This window comes from Lathamus discolor, chromosome 3, assembly GCF_037157495.1.
Source record: "Lathamus discolor isolate bLatDis1 chromosome 3, bLatDis1.hap1, whole genome shotgun sequence".
In the NCBI taxonomy this organism is placed as follows: domain Eukaryota; kingdom Metazoa; phylum Chordata; class Aves; order Psittaciformes; family Psittacidae; genus Lathamus; species Lathamus discolor.
Window position 1 is genome coordinate 32,388,108 of NC_088886.1, and position 18,774 is coordinate 32,406,881.

Genomic DNA, 18,774 nt, shown 5'->3' on the forward strand with positions numbered 1-18,774 from the left:
TAGTGTGTGTTTCCCTGTAAACTGGTCTTGTGTTCCGAAGTTTTAAAGGATTTCCTATGCTTGAAGGTTCTCCTGTGTGAATCAGTGCTGCCTTTCCTTCAAAGAGCTTTTACAAGACACATGGTGTGTATCGGAATACATGCCTCCTCTCTGTCTGACTTGGACAGATGTTTTAGGGCATCAGTGAGATTTCTGGGTTTCTGTATTTTCTCTCAGATCCAGCTGGTATCAACCAATGTCTTTTAATTTCAACCTTAAAATTATGTGATCCAAGATGAACTGTGTCATTGCAGAAGCTTTGGTTTTTTAAGAGAATAATAGTGTACATACCAAGGATGCTGCAGCAGGGTTGGGTTGTCAAAACAGTGAAGAATTTAAATTAAAGAGTAAGAATTTTTTTGTTGTTTTTTTTTGGTTTTGTTTTTAATAGAAATTTTTGCCAAAGGTGAAAAAATAATACTCTTTAAAAAGAATAAACAGCAATACTTCTGTGGTGTTCCCTCTTCTTCTTTTCTACTCTCCTCATGCCATGATGAGGCAGTGGTACTGGGCAGGAGATGCAGCCCAGCTGTGGGGAGCCTGCCTGTGCCAGGGCAGGAGCTACTGTGCTCCAGTTATTTTTGGGCATTGTAATTTATTTTTGTTTTGTTCCAGTTGGAACAAAATAATAAGCAGTGGCGTTTGAAATTTACTGTGTGGTATCTGTAGGGTTCATGTTTTAATCTTTCTTACTTATACACACAATTAAACTGATATCAGAAAAGTGCCTGTGCTCTGTACCTTTACCAGAGTATTTAAGTTCACCATGCCTCAGTTCTGGTTTTTTTTTTTTGGCATCTCTCTGGCCATGAATCTGCTGCTTATCTTAGGTAGCAGCTATACCTTTCTTTTGGAAGGGGGCATTGGAAACACTCCAGTGTGTGTCCAGGCTGTGAGCAGCCACAGTAGAGTCCATCTGGATCTTGGTAGCTTCATTCAGCTGAATGGGGCAATAATAAGGGCAGTGCTGCAGCTATCTGTTGGGTGACTTGGGAAATACCTATCTGTTAACCTTGATTTATGTCATTGCTAATAGCAGTGAGAAATGGTTAATTAAAAAATGTAAAAACCAGCGTCACACCACACCACAGGAGGGTTTAGGTAGAGTGCTTCAGATATGTCTGCTGAATTGAGCTCACCAGGTGAAGTCTTCTGGTAGCTAAGGATGAGCAGACTATTTGAATCCTCAGTAGTATCTTTCTAGTTTGTTAATCAAAATAAATGCAAATGTTGCCTTTAATATTTTGCCAATATATCTCTCTGTCTAAAATGTGTCACATGAGAGATTTTTACATAGTTACATGTGAAATCAAATTGCCCTATTGGAAACTTTGTTACACACTAACAGATGGGAAAAGCCAATACCTTTGTTACAATTGCAAGCCAAGAAGTAAACCTCTATGTCTATTTACATTTCCCATCATGTATGTGCATATACTGAGTTTCATTATGCCATGTTGCTAGAATTCATGTCTGTTTCCTTATGGCTATATAGTGTGTGCTGGGACAGTGGGATTCTATGCAGTGATGGGAGGCTTCCCAGATCACTTTAATGCATGTATTGCAAACACTTTATGCTGTTGTTGCTTCTCTGGCACTTCACTGTGGCTGTATGCCTTCATCCACACTCATCATTGCCCTGTGGGGCCATGGGTGATCTGTGGCTTGTCCATGCAGCCAGCATCTTCAAAATTTGGCAAGAGTGTTTGGCATGTGTCAGTTTGGGGACTGGCAATTGTCCAGGTCACTTAAGAATTTTGTAGTAAAGTCTTTACACACTGAAGCAATAACAGTTAACTCTTTGTATGCAGGCTATGAAAAATGAATGTAGTTTATTTTTACTATTTTACAGGAAGATCTTTTTGTTCATAATAATGTTAAATTAGTAATGTTTTCCGAATCATTGCCTTAACAAGTTATTTAGTTAAAAATGCCATAATGAAAGTATTTTAACTTTACAAAAGAACAGACAGTGCTAATTTCTCTTAAACTTAGGTTGCTTAGGCTACAAATGCAAGTAGGAAAATGGCATCCTTCTTATTTTTGTGGGAGCAGAAGAGTCACTGTGCCTGTGGTGTGCACTCACATCCTGCTACACGTGCAGTCCAAGAGGGTCAAATGAGACTTCTCTGAAAAGGTGTCAAAATCAGTCTAGTAGCAGTATTCCTATGAGAATATGGCAAGTTGATTTATTTCTGGATAAAGTTGGTGTAAAAAAAAAATTGTGATGTATTAAATGAGTCAGAAATGCTAGTATCTGAAGCATTTTTGTAATTCCAAGATTTTGCTTATTCCTTTGGCGGTGATAAGAATGATAAGACACAAGAAAAAGTCTGATAAATTATTGCGGCTGTACAGTGTCACGCAACAAAATATATATATTGAATCTTGTTTTTATCTGATCTGGTAAACAGTCTCTTCTGAATTGCAGCAGCTTGTAAACCTAGGTTGTTACTACTACTTGTGGGCAGATGGAAAATACATCATTATTGGGCTGTCAAGTTCTGTGCATTTATTACATAGTGCTGTATAGGCTTTCCCTATCTATTAGTGCTAAATACTTCATACTGTTCCATTTTAGAATCCTGCCACTGACTTTGAAAAGCACAGCAAGAAAAACATGCTTAAAAAATTGGGGAAGAAAGCCCTTGAGTAGGTGTGACTAAAATAATATCTAACAGTGTTCTGTTTGGAGATGAACCAGACCCCAATATTTGACATGTCTGACACTGAGGGGAAATACTTTTGCTAGGTGGAGTATTTTTGACAAACGTGTGTGTTTGATATTCCTCACCCGAGCATTTGTCACTTGTTTCCTCATTTAATGAGTGTGTGTTAGCTTGATCGAAAACGAAAGGAGCAAAATGTACAGGCCTACTTCTAAGTATCTTTACGGTGTGAGTAAATTTTGTATCTTTAATAAGCTGGAAAACCAAAGACCAAGACTAGAGGACTTGAGTCTTTGTTACTTTCTCTGATCAGTCTAGTAGATCACATTGATAAATGTGAGGTGACTTAAAAAAAATTAATGGGAAGAGCCCCAAACTCACCTTTTTCATGAAGTCCTGACAGCAGTTGTGTAAAATTCTGCAGGCAACCACAAAGGTCGAATTCCCCAGTGGTAAAATCCCATCTTCAGCCTGTTCTAGTTTGAACGAGATTTACAGGATGTGCAGCTCAGCCAATTTCAGATTCCTGGTGTGAAACAATCAAGATAAGAATCAAAAAGTAAAGGAAGGGAAAAGCCCTGTTAGATCAAGTGCCATACACTAGATATTTCCTTAGGCAGAATTACTTCTTTCAGAGTCCTTACTGCTTTTGCTTAAAATAACAGGAGTCCCATAGCATAAGCTGTTTCTCATAACTGTTCTTCAGCTGCATGATTTTGGTTTTTCCTTGTTATTTAAAATGTGTTTCCAGCTACACCATCTTCAGTAGATTTAGGGAAATCTGAGATATTTTCTTCCGCTTGACTTTTGCTCCTGTTCAGTTGCTGTGTGTCTTCACCTGGCTGGAGATGTTAGTTAGTTGTACCTGAAGCCTGATCCGTTAACAGCTTTCCAAGTTATCAAGTAGACTTTAACTGAGATTAAAAAGGCATTTAATGCAAAGGGTTGTAACTAGCTCCATTTTTTGTATGGATTTTGAAAATGATAAATAACATACTTGACAAAACTAATTTTATTCTGGGATACTTTTTGAAGATGGTGAATGTAGTGTCAGTTCTTCAGGAAAGCTTAAGAAAGCTTAAAGTCATGTCATTCTTGATAGCATTGACACGTCCTTTACAGATACTATTAGGACATGCCTATTGCAGGCAAAACAAAATGGTAACCGTTGTTTATGGGGAGCTCTACTGAAGAACAGAAGTGGAAAGGTGAGACACTGAGGAGAACATTAGTCAGATTACTGTGGATAAAAGATTTGGAATTTAATAGTTTCCAGAATAAAAACTAGTATGTAAGAATCTCAGTTCTTCTGTAGGTGTGAGCTTATGCTGATGAGCACCTACTGGCCAATGCTCTTTCAAAAATAGACTTGAAATGTAATGGCATTATTTTAACATTTGCCATTCTATGTTAGATGCTCAATTCCCCATTTCATATTCCTAGATGAATACTTTAATAGATGAGCACCTTCAATAACAATGTGTAAGTGCCTTTTTTTCTTGTGGGTGTTGCACAAATTGTCCGTAGAAGTGGGTCTGTATTAGTGACCACCCTATCAAAATGGTAATGCTGGAAAAATCAAAAAGGGCAGGAAGGCTGGAAATGCCATGAGAGACTTCAGTTAATCCCATGCAAAGTGTGCAGTTGTCATACCAAATCATAATATAGAGAGCATGTGTAGGTCTTTCATACATCAGCTTGTTAAGGACAGATTACAACATGGGAGTGGGGTGTACTGAGTTCTGCGGAGACACGAGAGTCATGGAGAGGGTGAATAGGGGTCAGGGGTTCCTTTTCTCTTGCAGAAACGTCAAGTTAAGCCAATAAGATATTTAAAGCATATATATAAAATTGTAAAGAGAGAGACACACAAGCTGTTCTTTTTCTGAGCAGGGAGCAGACATGTAAAACTTCTTACCAGAAGTAAATGCTAAATGTTTAAGGGACTGAAATGTTAATGGAAGATAATTCCTTTGAGGTTACTAAACACAGAGACCGAACAAATTGTGCTCTGAAAAGTTATCCGAGTTAAAAATGGCCAGAGGCAAGAAGATTATTTAGGGGTCTAGGTTGTGCTGGTGCTGTAGTCACTCTTCCTTTGGCTATTGGCCTTTGGGTCACTGCTGGAGAGAGGGTAATGCACAAGGGAGCCCTATGGCCTGATCCAGTATGGCCAGTCTTCAGGTCTCATTCAGGTCTCTTAAAATTTTGTTTGGATAAAGTCTTTCACCTTGTGTAAAGGAAAATACAAGGTGCTGGGGAACTAACATTAGCAAGTTTTTTTGCTTTTTTTAAGTGTTTGCAAAGTGGTATAATAGGTTATCTAATCACGCTTCCATTTGCTTGTAGGATAAACACCTGCTATGTATTGCTCTGTATATGTAATACATGAGTTCAAAGGGGCTGTAAATTGAGCTGTATAGTGGCAATGACTGTAGGAAACTCAACAGAAAATATTTCCAATGAAACAAAAATACTGACTTCATACATTTTGGCAACAAATGAAGTGTCCTTAGGTTTTTTGTGTCTTTTTCTGGTTTTTGTTAGTTTTTTTCTTTTCACCCATTTGCAACAAGGAGAACACTTTCCTACAGTAGGAAAGCCCAATATAATTGAAATGTTAATTAACAAAATGAACAGCAGTTTTAGGAAAAGCTTTTTTTTTTGTTTTTATTTCAGACTAGACCACGTAGGGTGGCAAGTACATAGTTTAACTGTATACATGTAGCTAAGCCCCACTTTACTACTTACAGCAGACTTGAGTAAGGGCACTGTTAGATTATCAATTAAACATAGCCTGGTGATGGTCTTTATGTAAGACTTCTGTGGCTTCATATCCTGATGCTAATTAAATCCTTTGAATATGCTGCCATTGATGAACCAAATATATTTGTTTTCCTTTCCTTGATCATGCTTAGGACCTGGTGTTCAAAAAAAACAACAGGTGAAGAAAAAGTGGCATAGTTAGATTAATCTAATGCCGCTGATGATTAATGACTTTAATCCGTTTATTTAATAAACGCTATTCTCCTCGGCCATACTGCTAAAGTAAATATTTTGCCATGTTTATCTGTAGTGTAGGCTGCTTATTCTTTGGAACAGGTTTCAGTGTCTCTTACTCCATGTATAAGTCTAATATTGATGCAGTTATTTCCCTTTTCAGTCAGTGTGACAGACATAGTTTCTCAGCTCTGGTATCTAAATGGTTTGAAAAGACAACAAAATAATACATATATATATATATATATATATAGTACAATTAGTGTCTGTGTTATTTCTGGTATGACTCATATTAACTAGCACATCATTCCATTTTTCTGCTGGGATCCCCATCGCTGTCCAAGGCACCATGCAACCCTTGGAAACAGAAGTGTATTTTGACGACATGGCCGTGCTGTTCCCACATTTTTTCCCTTTCAGGGCTGTGTACTCTCTTCCGCTCTTGAGCCAGTTCTGTCCTCTTCTGACCCTGCAGTGGATGCTGGTGGGAGTGATACAAAGCTATTATTTTTACATTTTTTTAGGGGAAAGGAAGTGGTGAGAGTACCCACTCGAGATGGTGGGAGGGTACCCAGCTCTCCCCATGCAATAGCAGGTAGCTTTTGGCTAGGATGTGACTTGAGGATAAAACTAAGCCGAAGTGTTCAGGTGAGCTACACCCTCTGAACTCTTACAGACAAGATGAAGTTCATTCGGGAATGAGTGTGCAGTCCCTCTGCCCTCCAAGTTTCTGGTACCTGCTACAGGGATGGCTTATCTGCTCATGAACCTGGAAAGCTTGCTGTGATAAGGAGAGGCACAGTCTTGTTTCCTGTACCATTGTCTGCAGTTTGTCACAGTTCAGTAGCTGCTGTGTTTGGGTAAGTTGTCCCTTTAGTATGAACAGCTGGATAACGAGTGCATGAACATTGGCAGCCTTATCCAGGTAGGTTTTTAACTCCTTGTGAGTCAGAGTCCTCATATAACACTGCAAAATTACACTGTTAGAGAGATGGTGGAGCATGGGAAGGGCAGAGACAGGAGGGTTTGTAGGAAAGATGATGTTGTCTGCTGATGGTAGGATGTGGAGATTTGAAAAAGGGAAGAATTCCTTGTGTGTTGCTTCATATTGGGCAACTTGGGCTGCCGCTCAATCGCAGGATTTACCTGTATAGGAAGAGCTTAGCGTGTAGGTTGGTTGTGTGAAAATGTGACCAAGACACAGAATTTTTCTGAATACTACACCAGTACATTATGCACCAAATGTCACTCAGTTTTGAAAAATTCCTGGGGAAATGAGAGGGGACTGTAAGCACAAGTGCAGCAGCTTTTGATGAGCAGTATTTCTGGAATAAAATACTTAATTATTATTTGATACATTTAGTGGGTGATTTCAGGGCAGTGAGTGTCACCTTTCTTTTGGCAGCATGAGTGGCTTACGTCTTTCTTTGGCTTTGCACAAAATAACAGTAATAATTTTAGGAAGAATCTGGAATGTGTTACAAACACCTTATTCTAGACAGCTGTATCTGAGGAACATCTGGAGTACATGAGCCCAGGCTCCACCGCAAAGTTTATTTTTGACCTCTGGAATGACTAAGTTTTCAGAAGAATGTTTCCATACCTATGGATTTTTAAGTGCTTTTAAGTATTTGAAGTAACTTACAGTTATGCGGGCTAAAGAATTCTCAGATCCTAATTCTTCAGACTGTGCTATTACTTTTACATGCCAACATCATAAGGTAGATTTTTATAACATTTTGGTGTACATCTGTTTTTAAACCCAATACTTTGCTGCGAGGGCAAATATCCTGTGAGGCACTCCTCCAGGAGGCAGACAGAAGGCAACCAGCCTTTGTAGCATGTCCTCAGATAGGAAGAGAGCCACAGCTTCAGCAGCACTGGGTGTATACGATATTCAGGGTCAGTGGCCACAGCAGGACTTCTTGAGGCTGTTGATGTCAAACTATCTGCAAAGGCTGTCTTGCAGCAGAACCCAGATCCCTCCACATTGTCTAAATGTCCTCCAAGGCTCAGTAGCTTGGCTTGACAAAAATGCAGATCAAGGTTTTACTCTGAAAGACCTCTCCATTTGACTTCTGGTTGCCCGAGAAAGTGAGGGTGACAGTGTTACTGACACTGGGGAAAACCCAGACAGGGCTTGAATGGTGGTTACATTTGTGAGGGCTGAAACTACTGCAATGTTGTCATATCCTCTTGTTAATTCTTGAGATTTCCTTATTTAAACATTTTGAGCCCAGTTCCCAGTGTGCTGTCTAATTAAAACACACGTATCCCACCTCTCAAATCATGGCATATTTGAGGCAATTTTAACAGAGTCAATAAACTAAGCTCTTTAAGAAAGAAGTGAAGTTGTGCTTTTGCCCCACGGTGAGGATTTCTGATGCTTGCCATAATCTAGACTGGTTCTTTTGCAAGGCCACCACCAGTCCCAAAGCAGATCAGTATCTTGCTCTCAGTATCTAAAAACAGACAAGTAAGGCTCTGTTAGCAGAAGCATGGAAAGGGAATAAGGTATTTTGACAGGCTGTTATTCTCAGTCTTTTCTCTGATTAATCTTGCAGTCATGAATTTAAATTTCTGACTCATTTCTAGAGTAAAATCACAAAAAATAATTTATTATTATGCTACAGTTATTATCAATATGGCACTAGTCATCATGTCCACTATTTTCAGAAAATGAACAAGCAACACAGATTACCATACTTGAATTTACATAGGTGAGCCCTGACCCTAGATGTAGCAGTCTGTGAAGATGGGATTTGTGACTACTCTAGCCCCTTCATGTAACACATAATGCCTTGAGGAATAACTGTTTATACTCCTTCCCAGTCTATACCAGATTTGACTTCATTTGGTGGGATCTCTTCACTTTCAGTTTGTGGGAATTGGGAAATGGTTTACTTACCAGTGAATTCCACTTAAATGCCTTGCAAGTGAAATTGTGCTGCAGCCCAGCCTCCCTCCTTCCCCAGTGGTACCAGCTGATTGGTATTGACAAGATTTCTCTGGTGCATTAAGTGTTTTTTAATAGAGCTGGCTAAGATGGTTTCCTCCCCTTTCCTTTCAGTAGGCTATAAGCTATTTTCTGGGATTGCCTCAATTTTTGACTTCCATGGAAATCGACGTTTAAACTTGTATATAACTGCTACAATATTCTTTTGCTCTGGTCTATGTTTCTCTTTGCACAGCGAATTCTGTTCCTGTGCGCTTCTGAGAGTGGTTCGTATATCCAGATAATCTTTTTCGCAGAACATTGTTGCCTGCTTACCTAGTTCTTATTCTTTATCTCCTCAGATACCCTGTTTTGTTTTAGTAGCTGGTTCACATAAATCTGTTGACATACAGGTGCTTGCTATACGAAAGAGTATTTCTGAGGTGTGGAAAGTTGTGCAGCTCTTCTGTGGTATATAAGTTAAAGATTTCTTCTTTGAAACACCCAGAAGGTGTCATGTTTTCCCATATTTCTGAAGCAAGAAAGGCCTAAAGACAGACCAAAGATCAGAAAATAAAGATTTCTCTATTGACAGAGAAAAACTATTTCAGATAGAGTTTAGGAGTATAGGTGGATATGTCTCTGGGCAGGTCTTGGATACTTTGAATGATGTAAAATTCCCTGAGTGGTATCCCTTCCATCACAGTGGAGTATTGGAGCAGTCAGCGTATGTTATTTTTTCAGCAGGAACCCTAGTGCTACCAACTAGTTGCAGGTAATGACAGTTTTTAATGCATCTCAGGTGCGGTGCTGATTTTCCCCCTCCACTCGTATATGTATTTGTTTCTCTTGATTTATTTTTTGAGTTGGTATTTGTCTCAGTTCAGCTTTTCTGTAATACCTGAAAAGCAGATGTTATTGTAGAAGTGATGAATTGTTTTTAAAAAAGTTGCCATGCTTTGCTATGGAACCGTGGTTAAAAGAAATAACTTTGATTTTCTCTGTTTATGTTCTAAGCACCGCAGTGGTAGAATCACCGCTAGTTTTGTATATGCCTATTAACCAAATGAAAGGAAGGATTCAATGGAGTGATTAGTTTTCAATTTAGGCTTTTAAAACTATTGTCTGGTGCTTTTTGCAGCCTAGTTACTGAGGGGAATATCCAGGATTTAGTTATTTTTAATTCTATTTTGATTGGGACACTCTTTCCAGATACTGAATCCAGATAAAAGCAGGATACTGGAGGATAATTTAGAAGAAAAGATACTGTGTCCTTAGAAGGCTTTTGTAATTCACAAAGCACAACATTTAATGACTAAATTTGTTGTTAGAACTCAAATAGCACCAAAATCTCAGAAAGTAGTATAAACAGTGTGATCCTAAGAGGATTAGAAGAAAAACATGAGTGCACATGTTCACATGAGGAACCAAAGCATTTCAGAACTCAGGCAGACAACACTGTTTTAGCCATAGCATGAACACAGTGTAACAGATAGATAGGAGAAAGTAGTATAAATGATGGTGTTTTTATAAGTAAATGTCTAAACATTTTTGCAAATAGCTTTCAGAGAAATCTTTGCATTGAACTGATTATGTTTGGAAGCAGGTAAAGAATAACATTGCTGTACGTTTGTGCTATGGGTTTATAAGCAGATTTCTTGCTGCATGGTGCCATGGTTGTTTCTATCTGTGGTTTTGTCTTTGTACCCCATGATTATTACTTGGTTGATAACAGCAGCCCAATCTGTGCTAGCAACATGTGTTGGTATTTGGTTTTTTGGTTAGTTTTTATTAGTTTTGGTCTTGCAGATGGGAACTGCTGTCTTGTGCAACCGGTTTGCGCAGACCTTTTCGCCACCTCTGCATACAAGCAGCTCCCAAGAGTATGTCTTTGGGCATTGCTGCCTCTCTATGCAGTGCAGTGGGATGCTCTTTCCAAGGAGATGATGTTGGGTGTTGTAGTGAGCTGTCTGGGTGCAGTCTCATGGGAGGAAACGGGCATCAGGTGCGTCATTCTTGTGCGGAAAATCCCGGTGTGGGCAAAGCTGGAGAGCTTTGGGTGACTGCCTGGGAGCGGGTCAGGACAGACAAAAAACTTAGTTAAATTGAGCGGAGCAGTATTCAGTCGATGTTGAAGTAAGCAGTGAGCCCCCAGACCCTCCAGGATGAAGGATCCAAACTCACAAACTACTGTGTTCTCCAGGTGTGCTTTATCCAGTTCAAGAGCATCTGGTGGATTATTTTTAGGTGTCACATACTGCAGCTGTTACTACACGTGGGCACCTGCTTAAATCACTGTAACAGGTCAATATGTAAAGATGAGATATAGTCTAAAAATCAACAAATTATAGCAGTCAACTGCATTGTTTCAAGATGCATGTTAAAATTGCAAAATCCAATAGGATAAATCTGGAAACAAAAAAGCTGCTGCTGAGGCATTTGTACTCAGCACTTGATTCTGAAGAAGGACATCATAGAGCTTTCTAAATGTTTACGTGTCATTTCAAACGCTCTTATGTAAAACTGGAGCCCTCAACCAATTAACATGAGTGAGGAATGAAGCAGTCAGTGAGCCCTGAGGAATGAAGCAGTCAGTGAGCCCTTTCTTTTCTCATTCTCTGCTCTCTTGAGTCTTTGCTTCCAGGTTCTTTCTGTGTCACTGCCCTGTTTAAATATGAAGTGAAGGACAAGAAGCCTCTTCTACAGATCACATGGAAAGGTTTCTGTCGCTGGCTTCAATGATAAGTGCTGCACTCAGAAGATTGCATAAGGGCAAAGAGGTGTTGGAAGGAAACAGTTTGGGCAGTGTATAGTGAATAAAGCCTTTTTTCATTGAAGAAAATGGTTTATGTTTGTGCAATCATCCTTTATTTATGTTTGCCGTGTTCCTTCCCAAGTGAAATAACCCAAACCAAGCGTCACACTCAGAATGGGGCAGAAGGGCTCTCCTCTGACTTTCTCTGTGCACAGCTTTTATAATGGTTTAGACTGTTCTCAAAATAGTACTGGTTGGTTGGTGGTTTGTTCTGTTTTTAAGGAAAACTTTTGTTATAAGCAAGTAATGTTTTTTATGGGGTCTTCCAAGCGAGGTGATAAAAGCTTTCTCTACTGGTCTGCAACTCTCGCTGTGGAAAAAACAAACTTTCTGAGTAGCTCCATATAAGAAACTGTGCCACTGAGGAGTGGAGTTTTCCTCAGCCTATTTACATAATTTCTGCATCACCAGTACAGCTAAGCAAGGAAGCAAGAGCAGGTTTGCAAATGCTTTCAGTTCCCAGCATTCCTGCATTCTTCATCATTCTCTGCAGTGTCTCTCACTTGGGCTGCGAAGGTTATGTTTCTACCTGCCTTGGTGGTGTGGTGATATCTTCTAAGGATAAAATAAGCCTCACTGCTGCAGCTTTTTTTGTTGTTTTTTTCAGCTGAGTCCAAAAATGGCCTTATAATAAACCATTTCCTGCTGGTTGAGCTTGAAAATTACGTGTGAGAACTTTGCATAGATCATGAGCCCAAAACCCCATGGTTATTCTGTGCTCATAGTCAAAGCTTTTGAACACAGTTTACAGATGCTTTGTAAATAGTTTAATCTAAAAATAGTCTGATAATATTTCATTAGTCACCCGTGTCCATCTGTCACCCTTCCTGCTCTCGTGAGTTGGCAATTAGATTATTTCCTAAAGAAAAGTAGTCTGGCAAGTATTTGCATGGAGAGCAACAAGTCAAATACTAGTGTGAATTAAAATAATATGTCATTACTGAATAAAAAGTGGGTTGAGTTAACACATACTTGGACACCAAAACATGTTTTCTTATACTTAACTGTTAGGTGCATGAAATTACTGATATGTAAATAAAATTACTAAAAATGTATGGGAACATGGATTGATTAATTATGGTTTTGTTAATTTTTTGAACATAAAGTTTTTTCTTGAATATTGCAGTAGGAGTATTTCTGTAACATGCATATTGTCAAATGTCACCAGCAACTGGTGTGAGCTGGTTATTTTAATTACTGAGGTCACTGCAGGAGTTGGTAACTGTCTGGGTGCATAGGCACACCTGTGTACATAAATGAAGTTATTCAGCACAGTATGTGTTAGGAATACAGTGGATGTAACCATTTTGGAGGTCAGACCACCAGAATGTTGATTCTTTTGTTTGGGGCTTTTCAGAGTGTTTAGAAGTCGATAGCTGAGGTTTATTTCCTGAAGAAATTTGACATGGGCAGAAGATACTCTAAGCTACCTACTTTGCCTCGTTAACTTCCCAGAGAGTTTTCTGGAGAGCCAAAGCAAAATCTAGACATTAGGATTTTTATACACAGGTTGTTCTGTTTGGTGCTCCTGCTGAGTGGATAAGACTCTCTAGAGGTCTGGTCGTAAAAGTATTCCTACAACAGACTTATTTGTTCAAAGATCTGTGTTTCAGGCTCCCCATGGGAGCAGTTTGTGTGACGTGGGTAGTGACAGGATATATGCAAAAGTCCAGCTCTGCATGCTGTTCCGGGCCTGATTGCTGCTGCTGCTCTGGGCTGTGTACAAATTCAGTGGTAATCACTCAGCTCCTTGAACAGAGTAGGCTGAAAGAGCCACTATAATGTTTTATTGTGTTAACACCACCATTTTCAAAATAATAAATAATGTTTCCTATTTTGTCTGTTTCCTTGTCAGCATCACCCTTCTGTGGCAAGAGGCACTTGAAAGGAAAAATTCCACATATCAATGCACTGCCAATGGTAAGTACCTTTTTAACTGATTAGAGGTGGTGTGGTTCCTTCTCACAGATAGACCATAAGCCGACTTGTATTGCAAATAGTATATTTTAGAATAACTACTTTTTAGCACACAAATGGATTATTTTAAGTTTTTAGGAAACATCTAGACCATTATTCTGTATGACTAAAATATTACACTTGCATCTGGATTTTATCCTGTGGAAAGTAAGGCAGCATGTTAATTTTGAAGTGAGAAGTGTGATTTGACAATAACATAGTTCGTCCTGTTGGCAACTGATTTTGCTTCCTCTTTTGCCAAAAGCCTGTTGAGGGCAAGCTGTTGCCAAGCCGAGTGCTCTATTGCCCCTACTTGGGTGCTCTCTGCAGTTTGTTTCAGGACTAACAGCTTCTCCTTGGAGAAAAAAATAAAATGATATAAACATTCTATGCAATGTCAGGTGTATTTTGCTTCAGCACATTTGACAGCATAAGACTAGGAAAGTTAGTGTCTTAGTTTCTTTGGAAAGCGGTTTGGTTCATGTGATCTTACTTCATTTCTGTAATATTACTCAGTGTTACAGACTGCTGGAAGTTTGCATTTGCAGACTGTCTTTATGGTTTACTTAACGCCTCCTGATACTTGTGCATACGGAAAGCAGAGGTGAGGTCTGAAGGGAAGGGCTGGAGCTTTCTGCTTCAGCTTTGATCAAATCTTTTTTCAGCAGTTGTGGTATCTTGTGTTGTCACAGTTGAGATATACAAGAATGGTAACTGCAGCCTTAGCCTTAAGAAATAAGTGCATAAGGTCCTAGCCTGAGTTTCGTATTTCAAGCATCTCTAGATCACTGTACTCAGAACAGAAGTTAAAGAGATGGTATTTCCATATTGAAAACTCAATTTGGGATCTAGGAGTTGAGCTGGGTTCCTTTGATTGGCATGTGGACATGGATGTAAAGAATATGCAAAGGTCTAAGTGAGGCTATAACTTATTTAAAACTCCGCTGTCTTCACCCTGTGAGCAAAATGGCTCCAGGAAAGTTTGCTTGTATGTGACTGCTTACTTTGAAATGCAGTAAGTTATTCTGTTGAGTCTCGAAGACATCACAGAGTGAAATGTAATGCAGCATGTATCTGGCGCTAAGTAAAGCAAGTATAACTTTGAAATCAGAAGATCTGCACCATGTGTATATGTCATTTAATAGCCTGACGTTTAGGCTCAGGGGTGATATGTGTAACATTTATATTGATTTGGGATGAATTCCAGCTGATGGGCATGAATTTGTTGAGTGAGAAGGCATTTTTACCTGATCACTTAGCCTGGTATTTTAACTTCCCAAAACTGAAACTAGCAATGCTCTCAGGCTTTTCTATTATTGCTGAGTTTTCATTGTTGTTGTTGACCTTTTTCCAAATAAAAGCTACTCTGATTTATTTTTATTTTGTAGTAGCTGAGTGTGGTTTTAGTTATGGTTTAAAATATAGGTCTGTATTACTGCTTCTCTTAAAAACATGACTCATTCCGTATTAACCTAGTCCTTATACTTCATAAAATTTTAAAATACTGAAAGACTGTACTTGAAATGTTACTGCATTTTGTCCTAATTTTCCCCCTTCAAATTATGTTAGAAGTTCAGAATTGCATAGTCTCAAGGGCATACTAGTTGTTGCAGTGATCATAAAACATACTCAACTCTTACATGTAGTGAAGTGAAAGACTTCCCACTCTTTTCTTTAAGGGCTGCTTTTGTGCTGTAAGTTACTGTATTTTGTTATTCTAGAGATTTCTGAACAATTACCTCTTAATTAACTATGAAACAGGTTGAATGTAAATTTAAGAGACAAGCTAGACACATTCTTCGTCATCCCCAAAGTAACGATGACTTAATCTGGTTTATAGTAAAGAAGACTTTTATAGGTTTATATTACGCTTTTATTATCTGGTGTATGTAGACAAAGTGTGGGCCAGAGGTTGACCTGAAAAAGCAGTTTGTGTTCTTCTCCCAAACAAAACTTAGCTACCTGTGTGCAGTACATATATTTGGATCAGAAAGGATCCTTACATTTTTGATCATGATTGTCAGTTCCATTTCTTGGTACTGAAAAAAAAGAGGGGGGAGCGGGGGGTGTAAACCATAGAAGTTACACATCCTCTTCTGCTTTTTCTTTGCTTTCCTATTTTAAAAGTAATTAAAAGCTGCTTATCTTTTGCATCACATACAGTATGTTAACTGATAGCTAAATAGGGTGTAATATCAGTTACCACTTGAAAACATATTCTAACTGTTGGCAGTTATTTAAAAAATAAAATTTTGTTGTAATATAGGCTACTAATAGAGACTGTGGTTGTGTTCAGTTGGTGTAAGTTCTCCTCCCCATTCTTCCAGTCAACTGTAATGTTCCCCAGAATCTCAGAATGCAAAGGCTTAACAAAAAAGGCCTGTTAAGTGACGGAAAACAAGGTATAATCCTTGGGACAGCATGAAATTTTGGACTGTTCTTCTGGAACCGGTGGATGCTATTATCAATGAAGGAAGGTGAAGTGCAGCGTATTTTCTCCAGTAACTGATTACAGCTGAATTTTCAGAAGTATGTCAGAGCGTTCCTGCATAAGTTTCTTTATTGGATCAGCATAAATTAGCTGATCTAGTGGTATATTTGTTAAAGAGGACGTGCTAATAGTGTGATGCAGAAGAAAAAATGTGTGGTAGGGAGATACTTGATAAGCATTAAACATTTTATATACCTCTGCATTCTGATCAATAGAATCATAGAATCATAGAATAGTTAGGGTTGGAAAGGACCTCAAGATCATCTAGTTCCAACCCCCCTGCCATGGGCAGGGACACCTCACACTGAACCATCCCACATAAGGCTTCATCCAACCTGGCCTTGAACACTGCCAAGGATGGAGCACTCACAGCCTCCCTGGGCAACCCATTCCAGTGTCTCACCACCATAACAGGAAAGAATTTCCTCCTTATAGCCAATCTAAACTTCCCCTGTTTGAGTTTTAACCCGTTACCCCTTGTCCTGTCACTACAATCCCTGACGAAGAGTCCCTCCCTAGCATCCCTATAGGCCTCCTTCAGATACTGGAAGGCTGCTATGAGGTCTCCACGCAGCCTTCTCTTCTCCAGTCTGAACAGCCCCAACTTCCTCAGCCTGTCTTCATACGGGAGGTGCTCCAGTCCCCTGATCATCCTCGTGGCCCTCCTTTGGACTGCAAGGTTTTTTTAATTTTGTTTCTTTACAGAAAACAAATTAAACACATCAGTAAGATCCCTTTCTGATTCAGAAGGAAAACACCCCTTGCCTCTTTTTTGTAGCGTTAAAGTTCACTACTGAATGAATCAAGTGAAAGGGTGGCTATTATCCTTAAGAATTTTAAGAAGTGGTGGCTCTACTTTGAAGGAACATTTGCCAGAGAACTTTCTCTGCTGATTCTGTAACCGTTTTGAAGTTCAGAAATAAGCTTTGACTAAGAATTCTCGGCAGAATCATAAATATGTAATTATCTAAGCAGCTGGGATATTTAGCCACTGGCAGGTGCCCAGTGCAGCACAATCACAAAAGCAAAGGGAAATGGGCCAGTATCTCAAATCTGGGGAATGTCCTCTAAAAACAGGATAAAGGCCATAGCTGTTCCTTGCCTATTGCCATTCCTAGGTTTTAAATCATAAATGTGCCTGAAAAGAGGCTGTTCCTGCTATGATACATTGTCTTCTGTTACAGGTTTTTTCGTGGGGTTTTTTTTGGTTGGTTTTGTTTGTTTTGTTTTTTTTTTTTTCTTGTCTTCCTTATCCTTCACTCTCCTTTGCCTTGGGTTTTTTGTCTTTACTGCTTTATACTGGTTTTGGTTCAGTAGTTAGTAGCAGCAGTAGTACAGCTAGCATTAGATTATATCTTACTTGATCAGCATGCCATCTGCTTTAGAGGAGAGGGAGATTTTATGTTTCTGCTGTGGGTTCACTGCCATATGCCCATGGTGAAGTCACATAACCTGAAATGACCCTTTTCCTGCTCTATTATATGAAAGAATTAGAAATACAGTGTTAAATGTTCTTGACGGTGATTTGGTTTGCTGCAAATTTAAAAACCGAAACTGGATATTAGGTGTAAGTGAAGTAGGATGTTGTGAAGAAAACCCAAGGACAGGCTGTTCTGTATCTGAGCACGTTAGTGTTGCTGTCCGGAGAAAACCATGTTAATATGTCATTTGTATCATCAGGTCATGATCCTGGTTTCCTTCTTGTCAACAGAAAGTTGGTAGTAGCTCAAGTCAACAAAAGTAAAAGCTGCCTTTAGTTTCAGTGGTATTGATGCTGGGAGATAATGAATATTGCTACAGAACAACAGGATGTCTGTAGGCTGAGGAGAATGACACTGACTATACTGACTTCCATTTACTCGGGAGAAACTGAGACCTGGCCACCAAAGACCCTGTGTTGATATGGCCGTCAGCATGGATGCCAGATCTAGAAGCTTGTACCTACATGCCAAGCATCTAGTTCACTATGTGAACTATGTGAATAGAAATAAAGATAATAGTCACTGAGTTATTGGACCTGTTTTGTAAATGAAGGTCATGTGTGGTGTTCTTATTGTGATTTTATAAAAAATATAAAAAAGCTATTCAAGACAAGGGATCTAGGTCATCCTGAGGTTAATACTGAACATTACCTATACAGTCACACAAATGAATGGTATTGATGTCAAATGTGAGCTGTAGTTGCAACACTTGTACTCAATGATAATGAAATCTTTCCCTTTCATTTAATTTATTTTGGCTGTAGGTGGACTATATTTTACTATGGTCGATGTGTCGCAAGAATGTTTTATCATGTGTTCAGGTGTTTGACATCTGTCTTTGTTTTGTTTTTTAAAATCTTAATTCACTAGCATAAACTAAATTCAAGTCCTTCATAACAATATGAAAAGGAGAGGACTTTGTTAATGTAATAAGCTGGCAAACGAGCTTTTAAAATTTCAGCTATTTCACTCTTTTGCAAGCTTGTTTTCTCTATTAACGTAGTCAACATTTTGTGAAAACAGTCATGCACTTCTGGTAAAGAGCATACAGTAAGTCAAATAATATGCATATATGATGGTCTATGAAGAAGGGATTTTAAGTGTTTCTTAATGAGAATTTAGAATTAAGCCAGCAGTAGTTAAAATGAATAGAGGGCAGATCAGCTGTCAGAGCAGATTATTTTTTCATGAATAAAAGGAACAAATTTAAAACTATCAGGTACATAACACACAAATTAAGGGGGGAAATAGATGGTCAAAGGTTAAAGAGGGGATGAAAACACAAGTTTTATGGTCACAAGATCAAATGAGGCATTAGTTAATTTTCCTTTTTTTGGTGCAGTTCAGCAGGAGTTCAAGTAATTCAACTGAATGATTGAACTGGAACA

At 38.8% G+C, this 18,774-nt stretch overlaps 1 protein-coding gene across 6 annotated transcripts in view; it reads left to right on the plus strand.

Annotated features, from left to right (window-relative positions):
* The window catches only part of TBL1XR1 (TBL1X/Y related 1), a 114,840-nt gene that overhangs the window by 37,226 nt on the left and 58,840 nt on the right, over nucleotides 1-18,774 (plus strand). For all 6 annotated transcript variants that reach the window (XM_065674537.1, XM_065674536.1, XM_065674539.1 and 3 more), the window contains exon 2: nucleotides 13,314-13,378. The gene's annotated coding sequence lies outside the window, so the exon portion shown is untranslated. The remainder of the gene's footprint in view (nucleotides 1-13,313; nucleotides 13,379-18,774) is intronic.